The 15,087-nt window shown below is 41.6% G+C and overlaps 1 protein-coding gene across 6 annotated transcripts in view; it reads right to left on the minus strand.

Moving 5' to 3' along the window:
• The window catches only part of creb5b (cAMP responsive element binding protein 5b), an 83,128-nt gene extending 69,499 nt beyond the window's left edge, over positions 1–13,629 (minus strand). For 2 of the 6 annotated variants that reach the window (XR_014600475.1, XM_084052824.1), the window contains exon 1: positions 4,013–4,067. The gene's annotated coding sequence lies outside the window, so the exon portion shown is untranslated. Of the gene's footprint in view, positions 1–4,012; positions 4,068–9,821; positions 9,962–11,147; positions 11,215–11,822; positions 11,893–13,553 lie in introns of those variants that run through there. The other 4 variants (XM_084052826.1, XM_084052825.1, XM_084052827.1 and 1 more) reach the window with 4 other exon arrangements.
• Positions 13,630–15,087: the final 1,458 nt, after the last annotated feature.

Raw genomic sequence — 15,087 nt, forward strand, 5'->3', positions numbered from 1 at the left:
TATTTCCTCCAGCACAGTCAAAACATTCAAATATTGTGTTATGCTAAGCAGCGCTGTTTTCCTAACAGGCTGTACTTCATAGCTGAGCAGGCAGACGAGGGTCTGGACAGGGTCTCTCTGTCAAAGAGCATGGAGGACTGGTTCTCTCTCTCTCTCTCTCTCTCTCTCTCTCTCTCTCTCTCTCTCTCTCTCTCTCTCTCTCTCTCTCTCTCTCTCTCTCTCTCTCTCTCTCTCTCTCTCTCTCTCTCTCTCTCTCTCTCTCTCTCTCTCTCTCTCTCTCTCTCTCTCTCTCTCTCTCTCTCTTTCACCCTAGCCTCCTAATCCATCTGCACCCCCCTCTTGCTCTCCGCTCGCTCACCTGCTCTGTTTTGGACACAACAAAACCTCAAAGGAGAAAATGCCAGGGCTAAAAATCACAACATGACAAACACCACCGGTGATGTTCTAAAACCGAGGCGCGAACAGCTAAATGCAGTACACCTCGGTAAAAGCGAATACTTGAACCACTGCTTAAAGTAGGCAAGTTCATTGTGCGGCGGTTGTTCTCGGCTCCATGAAACGTCCCGGGCCACATCCTGACCTTAATAAGAAGGGAGATGAAGTTTCTCACATAGAATGTGAGAAAACATTGTTGGCCTATTTGTAGAGGCTCTTTCACAAAGTTTGCCAAAGATATTTTTCAATGGTAACCAATGATGATCATTCTTAAACTTTTGCATAAATCATTTCAACAATCTAACTCTCAAAGCTACACAACAAATCACAAAAGCTATTTCAAATTATAGAACAAACTGATAAGACAATTTGTAGGCATTGTTTACTAAGAATACGAGGATTATGGATTATACAAAAATTTAAATAAAACATGTTTTTTTTTTCTTCCAGCTTCTAAAATAGGCCTACATCAACTCATCACATTTGAGCAGGAAATCCAAACCATATGAGGCATAAAACATTAAAACATGGCCTCCGCGTACTGTATGCCTGGCTGAATTGTCCAATAGCTTTCACACTTCAAATTGTCAGCGCTCAACGCCCTTTCCCTTCGTCTGGGCATTTGGCTCTCATTTGATATAGATGTTTTAGTTTAGCAGAGGAAATTTGGTTACATTTTACATTAACTAAATCCTGATGTGAAAGAGAGGAGAGGAGAGGTGGGAGGGTTAGGATTAGGGACCGGAGTTCGGTTTCAAGGGGAATCAGGGGGGAAAGAATTCTCCAGGTAGACCCCACATATTAGAATTTAAACAATATGGTGACAGGAGAGAGCGCGAACGGAGGAGGGGAGGGAGGGTTAAAGGCATTTGGGGTTACAGCAAGCACAAACTTGTGCGGCAACGTCTCAAATCTCCTCGTTCGCTGGCCTGCCCGGGAACCTTCAACAACAGCCTGAGTTCAAGGTGGGATCACGACAGGCCCTGAGGCAACGACCAACGTTCTCCCTCTGAGACGATGTGTGCGCTGAGAAGCCCGGGTGTTGTCTACCTGAACGCGTGTCATGCAGGCCTGTGAGAGGTTAACTGTCAACCACTGCCACAGCGCCTACAGTACGTCTCACGGCCCCCCTAAATTGACAACAAACACAACGATGCCCCCTTCAAAAGGGTCACTGTGGCACTGGCACCACTCTGAATAGTCTTGATATGGCATGCAGATGTCTATTGATAACAAGGTACACGCTATTAGTTGCAAGCTTGTCCTACAACGGAGGAGAAGAGAGTTTCAAAAGAATATACTGTTTCAATCTACATTAACAGAAAACTGGAACAGAAAGAAACTGATTCAGAATAAAACTGTTCTTGTGATATCAAAATGAAACAGACACCCTCATTTTCAAGTCGAAGTTTTGGCCAAGTGATCTGCTCATTGCAGGAATTATTTATAGAGTACTGACTGTAGTTTGAGCACCTGTTAGATTAAAATCACCACCATCTCTTCCAGTGCACGCAACTAATGTTAAATGAATATGGATTGTGGATCCGCATTCCAGACATTGCAGCAATGAACAACGCAGAGAGGTAGGCACTTCCTAAAGCATCAAGTTGAATAATAATTTACTTCTGGAAATGTAGAATGTATCTTAAATTCTGTGAGGTTGTAGACTAGTGACATTGAGGTACATTTAAGGCACCTTAATAGCGACACTACACAAACTCACTGAATGTTCAGTCTGTTGTTGCCTTGTCAAAAGAAGTTGATCATGGGCTAATATATCAGCATTGTTTGTGAAATAAAAACATTCTCTTGTCATTTGTTAATGTCATTACACAGCGATGTTAATTAACACAGAGGATTTATCTGTACTTTATACAAAAAGCAAATATTTACAAATGTATCCTGGACCAGTCCCTGATTTGGCCATTTCTTTTTGGGTGATATGTGCATTTAAAATTTGTACTTTGTACAATGAAACTTAGATTTTGCAAAGAATAATGAATGACTTCTAATGGAAATTGTATAGTAGGCTACATTAACTATTTTTTTCTATTTAGTTTCTAATAAAGGCTAATGACAAGCTCTCCTCAATCTTTTTCTGAAATAGGCCTACAGGTTCCTAAAAATATTGTCTAAAATAAAATATGAACTTCTTCTAATCCAAACTTATTCTATATTATTATTCATTTAATTTACTTTATAACATTTAGACATGTAGTAACATTAGGCTACATGTCTAAAACTAACATTTTACTTTCTTTCAGATTTTCTTGTGATTTTTCTCTGTTGAACTAGTCAATTCATCAGTCCAGTTATTATAATCAAATTAAAATAAATAGAAACACTAGAATTGAGTGTCCAAAAAGCAGTGTGCTGAAACAAGTGGTTATTATTAACTACCAAACAAAGTGGTGCTGCTCCGCTGTCTGTCACATACAAACATCATGACAGCAAAGCCTTTTACCAAAAGAAAACATCTCTCTTTTCAGCCACAAGTGCGCCTCGTCAGCACAAAGTCCCCGAAAAACGCTCAACATCTCGGGCGCTTAATCAAATATCGACCCGGCCTGCAGAAGAATGACGTAATGTTGGTTACATTACATTCCTCTTTCAAGAGAATAAGGAGAACATCAATTTCAAAGAAATACGCCACATGGTGACATTATTTAAAACCCGCGTCTTGGCAGCAACATCATGTTATTTATTCTTTAAACCGTGGTGCTGATGGCGTGTAAACCGCATCCCCGCAGCGGCTCACGTAACGCAGGCTATACAGTAGACTGGAGGCTATCCGTGGATGGGACAGACCCGCGGATGGGACAGCCGGGGATGACAATGACGCACGGGGCAAAACGCGGAGCTCTTTCTTGGCACAATTTGAGACGCAACAACGGCGGATGATGTCCAAAAATCAATTTGATTTGCTTGATTGCTTGATTGAATACTTTATTAACAGTTTGCAAAAACAAAAGCACAGAAAGTGCAGTTCTAGGCTATACAAAAGGATGCTAAAAGGATTAAACCCAAGGAGGCACTATGGCTTGTTTCCATTGGGGTCCTGTGCATTCGTATCAAGTAGATCATTTTAGGCGATTGAACGCGCTCTTTTTTTTGTTGCGTTTTTCTCATTTTGATCGCTGGGTTTTGCGTAAAATTCCTGCAGGTTCTGCGCGACAGACTGCGTGCATGCAGCGGGACAACAGCAGCACTTGACTCTACGGCTCAACTTCAACAACAGTCAACAGACAGACACGCATCAGGGACACTGTCTGTCTGGAGCGACATGATCATGACCGTTACATTTAGTGATCAAGCGACAGCATTTTGAAGTCATTTAATGAGCATGCATGAATGGACTTGAGCAACAGAAAGAAAAAAAATACCTCGGAGCCCTTGTGTTTTTATTGTTATTATTATTATTATATTATTATGCGAGTTTAAAACAAGCTGTTGCATCCATAAAGAACGGGGCATAAAGTAACACGGATCGGGCTTTAACTCTAGCACAACAATCTACAAGTGCAACATGCACGATCTGCTCGTATAGGGGTGTATTATAGAATGGCTTTGAACTTACCAAACAAGTGTAGAAAAATTGAAGTTGCCTCTGAGCACAAACCACGTTGGACTGAGAAAAGATTACAATACGTTCTATTTAGAGAAGCATAACGTCACCCTCTGGGTGACGTCACGTGGGATTCCTGAACTTCTAAATCATTGCGGTCCCGCTCGGAGGGGCGGGGCAAGCGAGGCGGGGTTTGTCAAACGTAGCCTGCACACACACTGTGTGTGTGTGTGTGTGTGTGTGTGTGTGTGTGTGTGTGTGTGTGTGTGTGTGTGTGTGTGTGTGTCTCTCTCTCTCTCTGCTGGACATGATGGGAGAGGGTGTGGCGCATAGACCCAGCTTCACTATTGACCAATTAGCAATAACCTGCTCAGTACTGCATCCTCCTCTCTTATCACCAATTTGTAACATATTCCTGCTTTTGCATAATTAATCCTAAATCCTTATTCAGTTTTCCCACGAGAACAGGACTGCACTGGCAGCTCATCCAAGATTATATTAAAGCTTTATAAACACTGACATCTTGGATTTGATTAAGATGCAAACACTAGAATTGAAAAGAAAAATAAATCCATGTGTTTACTCATCCCCCCGTGCATGTGTGTGTGTGTGTGTGTGTGTGTGTGTGTGTGTGTGTGTGTGTGTGTGTGTGTGTGTGTGTGTGTGTGTGTGCATGTGTGCATGCTTGTGTGTGTGTGTGTGTGTGTGTGTGTGTGTGTGTGTGTGTGCGTGCGCGTGCGTGCGTGCGTGCGTGCGTGCGTGCGTGCGTGCGTGCGTGCGTGCGTGCGTGTGTGCGTGCGTGCGTGTGCGTGTGTGTGTGTGTGCTAGGCTAATAAGAAAATGTGCTATCTCCTTTCTTTCCTCTGTTAATAATAAATAATGGAGCTGCTGGTCTACCGTATGTAAATAAGTAATCGGTGGCATCATATTGACCTCTAAATGTTGGATTTAAGGAGATGCTGTTACAGAGACAGAGAAGTGAATGATATTTGTCGAAGAGAGAGGGGTCATTCGATGCCGAGGATATCAAAGGGCCAGACCATACAGTAGTATGAGCCCTTTATCCACGCAGCTCTGCAAGTCAAACAGAGCCTTAGAGCTAAATGTATACAAAAAGAAATGTACAGAATATGGTACTGTTATATGGTAACTCTGTAATGCACCTGTCAGCGCACAGCAACCAGATTCATACTCATGATGACAAACAATGATCCGGAGCCTGTCTACAAACACAAATCGCTACAAACTAAGGAATGGGAGGACACTCACACGCAAAGGCACCAGATGTCGGTCCTCCCAAGAGCAAACAAGCTTTACCAGAAGTAATAGAAACCTTTTTATTGTTTGATGTGTTTTGATGTTTGATGATTTATTTTTGTTTTTCTTTAATGGAGAGGTCCTCTTAAATTGTAAGAAACATCATAATTCATACTGTTATGCAATGATGTTCTCTAATAAAACTTGAACTTGAACGGACTTGAACTTTTGTCTCCTGACAAAATTCGTGTTTAATCATGATAATGATTCTAATTATGTCTTAGTTTGGGATTTTAGCTTTGTTGTTGGGATACACTACTATATATCACTGTCTGTCAATCAATCACTGTTCCAATCAATCAACCGACCAACCAAATGACCAGTCAGTCAGTCAGTCAGTCATCCAAACAAACAAACAAAGTATCTATCTATCTGTCTGTCAATCCATCTAAAACCTGCTATAGCAAATTTCCAGCCAAAGTCAATTCCATAATTACATATAACTGTGAAATAGATAAGTAATCTATAATAGCAGCACCTTCCACACAAATCATATGTTTGATGTGTTTTGATGTTGGATGATTTCTTTTAGTTTTTCTTTAATAGAGCGGTCCTCTTGAATTGTAAGAAACATCATAATTCATACTGTTATGCAATGATGCTTTCTAATAAAACTTGAACTTGAACGGACTTGAACTTTTGTCTCCTGACAAAATTTGTGTTTAATCATGATAATGATTCTATTCATGTCTTAGGTTGGGATTTTAGCTTTTTAATGGAGTTGGGATACACTACTATATATCACTGTCTGTCAATCACTGGTCCAATCAATCAATCAACCAACCAACCAACCAACCAACCAACTGACCAGTCAGTCAGTCAGTCAGTCAGTCAGTCAGTCAACCAATCATCCAAACAAACAAACAAAATATCTATATCTTTCTATCTATCTATCTATCTATCTATCTATCTATCTATCTATCTGTCTGTCAATCCATCTAAAACTTGCTATAGCAAACATTTCCAGCCAAGTAAATTCCATAATCACATATAACTGTGAAATAGATAAGTAATCTATAATAGCAGCACTTTCCACACAAATCATATATTAAATCTGCACGTGGGGCAGCCAGGATGGTATAGCTCAGTGGTTTTCAACCAGTGGTCCGGGGACCACCAGTGGTCCTTGAGGGAGTTCCAGGGGGTCCCCAGCTAAATGATGGATAGGAACCAAATGGACCCGTTCCATTTGTACACTCTCAGAGTTAAATTAACATTGATTGTACAATATAAATTGGGGTCCCAGAGATAGAGATGACATTAAATGGGGGTCTGTAGACTAAATGCATGTCAAACTGGGGGTCCTTGAAATTAAAATGGTTGAGAATCACTGCTAGAATCACACCCCAGATGACAGTGAAGTGACAATTTAAGGACTTTTAAGACCTCAACAAGAACAAATAAAGAAAAGAAAAACGCTTTGTGTTGCGAAGCGTTGTGAGCTTGTATCTGCTATTTTCACAATATTTATCTGTGGAACCGATTCAAATGCCTTAACTCCTACATTCCAAGTGCTTGTCAGGGTGGGGAGTCCCCAGTTTCAAATACGATCATTTTGAGGGGTCACGGCCTGAAAAGGTTGAGAACCACTGCTGTATAGGCTACAGAGATATACAGTACTGAGCCGCTTTCAGAGGAGGAAAACGCCACAGGTCGGAGCCGTGTGTGTGACCTGACGGTGCATGGCGTCTGGCTGGAACACAGACAGCGGGAGCGAAGCTGTCCTGGGTACCAGGGATTAATGATGACGCCTCCCTCACCCAGTGAGAGATGTTTACCACTGGTCTGACTGCTCCAGTACTGCTCCACCATCATCACCACCAGACACACTAAAGCACAATTTATTCTTCGTCATACGATGTCAGCATTGCCGAAAATAGCCAATCTATAAGCTCACAACGTGTCTCGGATGCGACGCGTTGTGAGCTTATAGATCTGCTGTTTTAGGTCCGCGATGCCGTAGTAAGGCGGATTCATAAATTAGACATAAAGAGCTCCTGTGACTGAAACAATAATGCAGGCTGAAAAGCGCCCCATAACTCAGGGCCCCCTCCGCCTCTGTCCTTTAAACGCTGAGCTTTAATCAACGTTTATGACATGCTTTTGTCTCTTTATTGCCAATATATTTCCCGACCAATCCAAACATTATGTTCCCGGTGGAGCAGGACTATTAACGGGCGGAAGAGCCGATACAGTTTGAGGTCAGCGACCCACACTAAAGGAGACTCGATCTATATTATAACAAAGCTTTTACTATTCCAGGGCCTTTTTCACTGTGCTTTTTTGAATAAGATCACCTTGAAATAAAAAGAAGACACAGTCTGCCACTGATGACTGCTGAGTTGAAGTGGGCACAGGAAGCAGCGACAAGACAAATAGGAAAACTTTACACACTAAACAGAAATGGTGCTAAATAGCACTAAAACTGCTTATTTACTTGTAATAATAGGGGAACTTCTTTTGGTGCACTATAGAAGCATTAGACATTTGGAGTGTATACAGATGGAGCTGCAATGCTGACAGGCTGTCATGTCTCTTTTGGGCGCCCTGGAAAAAAGGTTTAATAACACTGCTTTAATGTGTTATCCTTAGGAAATACACAGTATTTTAAAGTAGTTATTTCTATTTTCCCCAGCTAAACTAAACTAAACTAAACTAAACTAAACTAAACTAAACTAAACTAAGCTAAGCTAAACTGAACTAAACTAAACTAAACTAAACTAATATAAAATAAACTAAGCTGAAGAACAGTAGAGAACTTCTACAGAACCATACAGGGGCTTAACAGGTTCTTTGCACGGCAGCTGTGAAGTAAGACTTCAACCACCCCAACCACCCCAAAGAACCACTTTAAGGGACAGTTCACCCAAAAAAAAAAAACGTTTTTTCCTATCGATTAGTCACCCCATGGAGACTTGAATTCATGGATATTTTTTTATTTTGCTCGCATTCTTAAGCCAATAATTTCATGACCAGCGGACCAGTAGGCAGTGGTTCCGGTAGGAGACACAAAGGACACTCTTTGTGTCTCCTACCGGAACCACTGCCGGTCATCAAGTTATTGGCTTAGGAATGCGACAAAAACAAAAAAATATCCATTAATTCAAGTCTCCATGGGGAGACTAATCGATACAAAAAAAGTTATTTTGGGGGTGAACTATCCCTTTAAGAACCTCCATTGTTTGGTGTGCATGAGTAAATCATTTCTTTTTTGTTGTTGTTGTTTTGTTGAATAAAATCCATTTGGAAAATATCTGGCAGTGAGCAAACGGTGAAGTTGGAAACTAACTCTGTTTGATCTTGCAGATGGATGGAATGTTACTGTCTCTTCTATAGCAGAGATGATTGTGCCTGCAGGAATGGAAATGTTGAGGTATTGGGTTTTATGTAATGTTGCAGTGCGGCCTTCTTCTTCACCGCACCCTGGGCAGGGCAAGTGAAGATACCCATTTAACCACTTTTAACCTGGCATCGCTATTTTTAAAATGTTTCAAAAAGGAATTTCAAAATCTTACCCTCTCTGGGCTAATTTAACCCTCAGAAGTGCCACAGTAAAGAGTGAGACAGTAAAGAGTGTGACAGTAAAGAGATGTTCTGGCATATCTCTCAGATGCAAGTGGAAAGGAAGGAGAACAGGGGAGCGGGGAAACGAAAAAAATAAACAAAACGTGTGTTGTCTTTTAAATGGCTAGTGACTCAGTCAAAGAAAGAACCCCAATCTGTAATTGATAATGTTTTCATACATCACACTATCATAATTAACTAATTCTGATGGTTTGTTTTTCCACATAACTCTACAGGCTTGTATTTCCCCTGTGGTGAGGTATTGCTGTTGCTTTATATCTTCCAGATTTACGGGCAATTTTGCCGTGGTCTGCAAGCTCGCTGCTCTGCTAACATGCTAGATTGCAATTGACAAATAAACACGATAACGACTTGAACCAGAAATAAATATCGGATTGGTCCAGGGAGTCTTGGAGCTGGAAAATCTCACTGGTGCTTATTTTGATGGGTCAAATTAACCACTTAAATCCTATTCATTGACTGGAGTCCCCCAGGGGTCTATGCTAGGCCCCCTCCTTTTTTCCCCACTAACCCAAATCTCTTCACTGAAACTAGCCAGTCTGCACGTTGCCACGCATTGTGAGCTTGTACTCTAGATCAGCTATTTTCACTGAATATTCACCCCAGAATATGGATGCTATGGGGAATAGGGATGTGGTTAATTTGACCCTTCAAAACAAAGTAGAGGGGAAACGGTGCTTACCTTGTATAGAGCCCCGAGGGACACCGGTCAACGAAGTATAAAGGGTTTAAGTGCTTAAGGGACTTGTATCATTTCCTTAGTAATCAAATAACTTAGTTGCCTCTAGCACGAGGGCCTGTTCTTGAATGGTAAATGGACTGCATTTATATAGCGCCTTTCTCCAAAGCGCTCTACAATGTATTTCACATTCACCCATTCACACACTGACGGCAGAGGAAGCCATGCCAAGGCACCAACCTGCTAATCGGGAGAAGTTAGGGTGTCTTGCTCGAGGATACTTTGACACAAAGCCAGGAAGAGCCAGGGAATCGAACCGGGAACCTTCCGATTCCAAGACGGCCACTCCACCTCCTGATCCAGGCTCTCAAAGACATATCCTGCAATATACAAACGTAAAATATGTTTTGTGAATGGGTTCCCTGATTGCTGCCCACCACACTGTACATACAAGTGACTGAATGCACTTGTTGGGTACATGAAAGAGGGCTACAGTATACAATGTTGTCAATTACCTGAAGAAGAAAAAAGAATTATAAACTGATTTCCGTGTAGCACACAGGTCGCCATCCTGTGATTAACACCAACCTATTTGGTAAATCTTTTAGGGCAGAAAATCACACATAGGGGCTATTACCTCATCTGCTTTTATGGCCTATAACGAATCGAACGGTTGTGATTAGTTGCAGCTTTACTCGTCAAGAACGGCCGTCGATAAATAACCCGGGGACAGGCGATGCCAACATTTCAAAATGAAAGCGCTTCTCAACTCTCACTCAAACAGGGGGTTGAGTGTGATGTCATGCTTTCCCCGTAATGTCCCACACATAGCTCTCTCTCTCTCCCCCCCCCCTCTCTCTCTCTCTCTCTCTCTCTCTCCCCATCATTCTTGGAAAATGGCTTTACCAGCATTGCTTCGACTGATCTGAGGCTGGGCTGGGTCCACTCTGAGGAACCTATTACACCACCAGTGGGCATGCCGCCCAAAAGCAGCTCCCATGCCAGTACATGTGAAAGGGAAACTAACTGGAGAGATTAAGAGTTCAGTGGAATGGTGAAGAAGAAAAAAAAAATGACAGCTTAGTTAGGGAGGGGAAAGTGTGGCTTTGACTGTTGGCTTTGTTACTCCAATAATACTACACAACACTACACTTGAGTATGGAAATTTGCACTATTTCTGTATATTTTGTATATATTTTGTTTTTTTATGTCCTGGGAAGCACCACGACCTTACCTGTACATGAAATGTGACGTGGAAAAATAACTACATTATATAATATACTACTGCACAACACAACGCTTTTGCATTGAAAAGGGTTTGGCATTTATTTACTTTTTGCATTTACTGTGGGGCTTCCCTGAGTTTCCCTGTGTACTGTATGTGTACTTTATGTGTAGTGTATTTGTGCTATGTGTGTACTTTATGGGTAGTGTATGTGTAGTGTATGTGTACTTTAGGGGTAGTGTAGGTTTACGGTATGACATGTACAATCCATAATGTATTATCCTACTGCTAACTTTGGAGAAATGCATGTTATGATGCATGATCTCAGAATGAAATCTTACCTTTGTCTGGGTGATAAATAGGAATAACCACCGTGTGAGCATCAGACCTCCGATTGGCAGGTGGCAGCTGCAGTGAGGCAGAATAGTATATAATAATGTAAGTTAAACATTATTTAACATACCGGTATGCAATTGTTTTAACCACTTCAGCCCTATGTACAGTAGGATTACTTTGTCATACAATGGATAGCGAAAATAGGTGATCTACACTACAGAAGCTTGTAGATTTACTATTTTTGACCATTTTGAAAAGAATAAATAATAATGCTCGGCATGGCCAGAATCGGGACACCATGGTTGAAAGTGGTCACGGACCAAAACGTCAGGGCCATCAGCATCTCTCTCTCTGTCTCTCACTCACTCACTCACTCACTCACTCACTCACTCACTCACTCACTCACTCATCTCTCTTATGTTTGTTTGTTTTTTCATAAATTAACTAATTCATTAATCATACAAGAGTGTTGCACAAAAACGTCTATTTTCACTATTTTAATATGTTTTAAAAAATATGAATGAAAAGGTTTCCACCCGACAGCAACGATAATTATGTTAAACTGGTTTCTGAGAGTGTGCGATGAATCTTAATATCACTATAGTTTCAGTGTGGTGAGCCTGACTCAAAACTTCACTAGTCAGACAATTTGCAGTAAAACAAACAAAATCCCTGGGCACGGTCACAGATGGATTAATCTTCATGGTGTTGATGTCCAGGATTAGCAGCAGTGTCAAACAGCAATTTGAGGCATAACTGATTTGAAATGCAGTGGACCACAGCACCCATTGAAGAGACCTGAAGTGAGAGTTGACATTTAATCCCATGATGCAAAGAAGGCTAAATGTTTCAACTGGCTTCTCAATTGTATTATTAACTCATGGTAATTCTATTTACATGAAAGATTATAATTTGGTAAACCTTTCTCCCTTTGTGTTTCAGCTCCTTCCTTATGCTGCCATATTCCTCTCATGTAAGAGGGGTTCTATAGACCTACTTCACACAAGATAACATTTTAAATCAGCCAAGTTTATTTCCTGAATAAACAATTCCATTGACAAGGTCTATAAGAATAGATAAGACCTCTGTAGATTTGTGTTGTGAACCAATTGGGGTGACCAAATAGAGACTGTAAAAACAGAGGCACCAAGATTACACAGGAAACAAGGGACGTCAGTTATCTGTTGAACAATACTGCCTCATGGTGGCCAGAAGAAAAAGGTGCACCTTCTAAAAACAAACGCGTCCTCATCTGGCCCAGCCGATAACCCCTGAAAATAAATATATTACCATAAGCAACTAATAAGGTTACTTAACATCATTAAAAATGCATTACTTAAAAGATAATGTGTTTGTGTGATGTAGCCTATTAGCCTGGCCATGCCATATTCGGACCTCTTACCTCACCTGCTGACTAAACCATGCAGCGTTTTTGTGAAGGATTTTGAGGTGCACTCACTTTACAATTCATTACATAGTTAGTAACAGTAATTTTAGGCCTACTGCATTGTTTGGAGGTGATAAACAAAGATATACTATACGGTAAGTTTCAAACATTCAACAGGTGGTAAATAATGATGATGACGAACACACCACCCACTCCCGTCCCTCCCTCGTTCTTCTTGCTGCGCACACACCCCTTTTGGTCGAGTTTGCATCCCATCGCTGGGAGGGACGGTCGCCTTCCCTTTAATTGGCTAATGAATCATGTAATTAATTGTCTGGTTTGACAAACATTATTTTAGTTAATTTACACAAACTTATTTTAGCTACAGATAATTGTCTATCTTGAGTTTATACGTGTCTCATTAACCACTTAAGTCCCTTCTTGTATGACAAATAGCAAAATAGCTGCAAGCTCTGTGAGCTTGTAGATTGTTTTCACTACTTTAAAAAATTAAACCCAGTGTGAGTAAGCAGTGCCTACTCTGTTGAGTGTGTGCTGGTATTCAGGCGGTACTGCTCTGTTAGAGTGTGTGCTGGTATTCAGGCAGTACTACTCTGTTTGAGTGTGTGCTGGTATTCAGGCAGTACTACTCAGTGTGAGAGTGTGCTGGTATTCAGGCTGTACTACTCTGTTTGAGTGTGTGCTGGTATTCAGGCAGTGCTACTCTGTTTGAGTGTGTGCTGGTATTCAGGCAGTTCTACTCTGTTTGAGTGTGTGTGGGTATTCAGACGGTACTGCTCTATTTGATGTGTGGGCACTGGTATCCAGACGGTACAACTTTATTTGATTTGTGAGCGCTGGTATTCAGACGGTACACTCTATTTGATGTGTGGGCATTGGTATTCAGACGGTACTACTCTATTTATTTAGCTTTTTACCCCTTTTTCTCTCCAATTTAGTCGTTATGCCAATTATTTCCTCCCCACACACATGTTGTCACTGCTGTTGTAATCTACTGACTCACCTACCAGTGAGGAGGCCCCACCAGGAGGATGTAGACATAGAGCCTTCGGCTTACTCCTCCCACCCAACAGTCCCTGCTGACAGGTGCCGCCTCCAGCCTGTAGGATTACATGCAGTGACAATTATCACCCTCCCCGCCAATTGTGTTTGTGTAGACGACAAAGCCGGATGCACCACAGTGGATTCGAATCCACATCCTCTGTGGTGGTGGGCAGGCACTTTACCACGAGCTACGGGTACTACTCTATTTGATGTGTGGGCGCTGGTATTCAGAATTCAGACGATAATACTCTTTTTGATGAGTGTGCTGACTGTGTGTGTGTGTGTGTGTGTGTGTGTGTGTGTGTGTGTGTGTGTGTGTGTGTGTGTGTGTGTGTGTGTGTGTGTGTGTGTGTGTGTGTGTGTGTGTGTGTGTGTGTGTGTGCGTGCGTGCGTGCGTGCGTGCGTGCGTGCGTGCGCGCGCGCGCGCGTGCGTGCGTGTGGTGCAGTGCCGACCTGTGTGTGTGTGTGTGCATGTCTTTAAGCGGGGCATGTGTTGCACTGTGTCTCCTGTTTGTTCAATTATTGTCATTGGTTGGCAGGTTGCTGCAGCTGTTTATGCCGTGCTCGGACCAACGGAAGGACGGACAGACAGACGGAGGGACAAACACACATGGTCACTCTTAGAAGCGGCTGGCACCGCTTACAAATAGTAAAATAATAACAATATTAATATTAATATTAATATTAATATTAATGTATTATTACTATTATGGTTATTGCACTGGAGTTATGGTTATGGTTTTACGGTCTATGGGTTAGAGGCTTATGTGGCCACAGTTACCCCTTCAAAGATCTAACAGCATCTTTTCAAATCGCGTAGGCAGGCTACCTGTACTGTATTGATTGATTGATGTACTTTATTTAGTAAGACATGAGAACAACAGTACATGGAAGTACAAATTCACAATACAAGGTCTACTAAACTGGAAGACTCATTAAGCACTGAGCTTGTTTAAGATGAGATCCCCATGCACACAAATCATGATGACATATAAGAGACAGGCAGATATACACACTACTATACAGAATGTCATACAATCAGTTTACAGGTTACTGGTATGAAGAGTGAAAAATATGTACAAGAGAAGAAAGAGAAAGGGGGGGTAGGGGGGTAGGTTAGGACTTGGGGTAGGTTAAGACTTGGACAGGCGCCATTTTAGAATTGCAGCCTTCTGAAGGTGTATCTTTAGGGCAGTTTTGAAAGTGAGTAGGGTTTTACACTCCTTTACTCCTTTTGGTAGGGCATTCCACATTTTTGATGAATAGCATGAGAACGAGTTCATTCCCTTTGTTGAGCCAAATCTGGGTTGAACATGATTTGTGGAGCTGCCTCTGGTGTTATGATCATGGACTTCATTAACATTTTGGAAGTATTTTGACAAATACAGGGGGATCCCAATGTTGTGGTGTATCTTGAAGACCAGGCCCATAGCAAGTTGCTGTACTCTGTCCTCAACCCTAAGCCATCCAATCCTATCAAAATGAGCAGGGGT

This window comes from Gymnoscopelus microlampas, assembly GCF_963454915.1.
Source record: "Gymnoscopelus microlampas genome assembly, chromosome: 3".
NCBI lineage: Eukaryota > Metazoa > Chordata > Actinopteri > Myctophiformes > Myctophidae > Gymnoscopelus > Gymnoscopelus microlampas.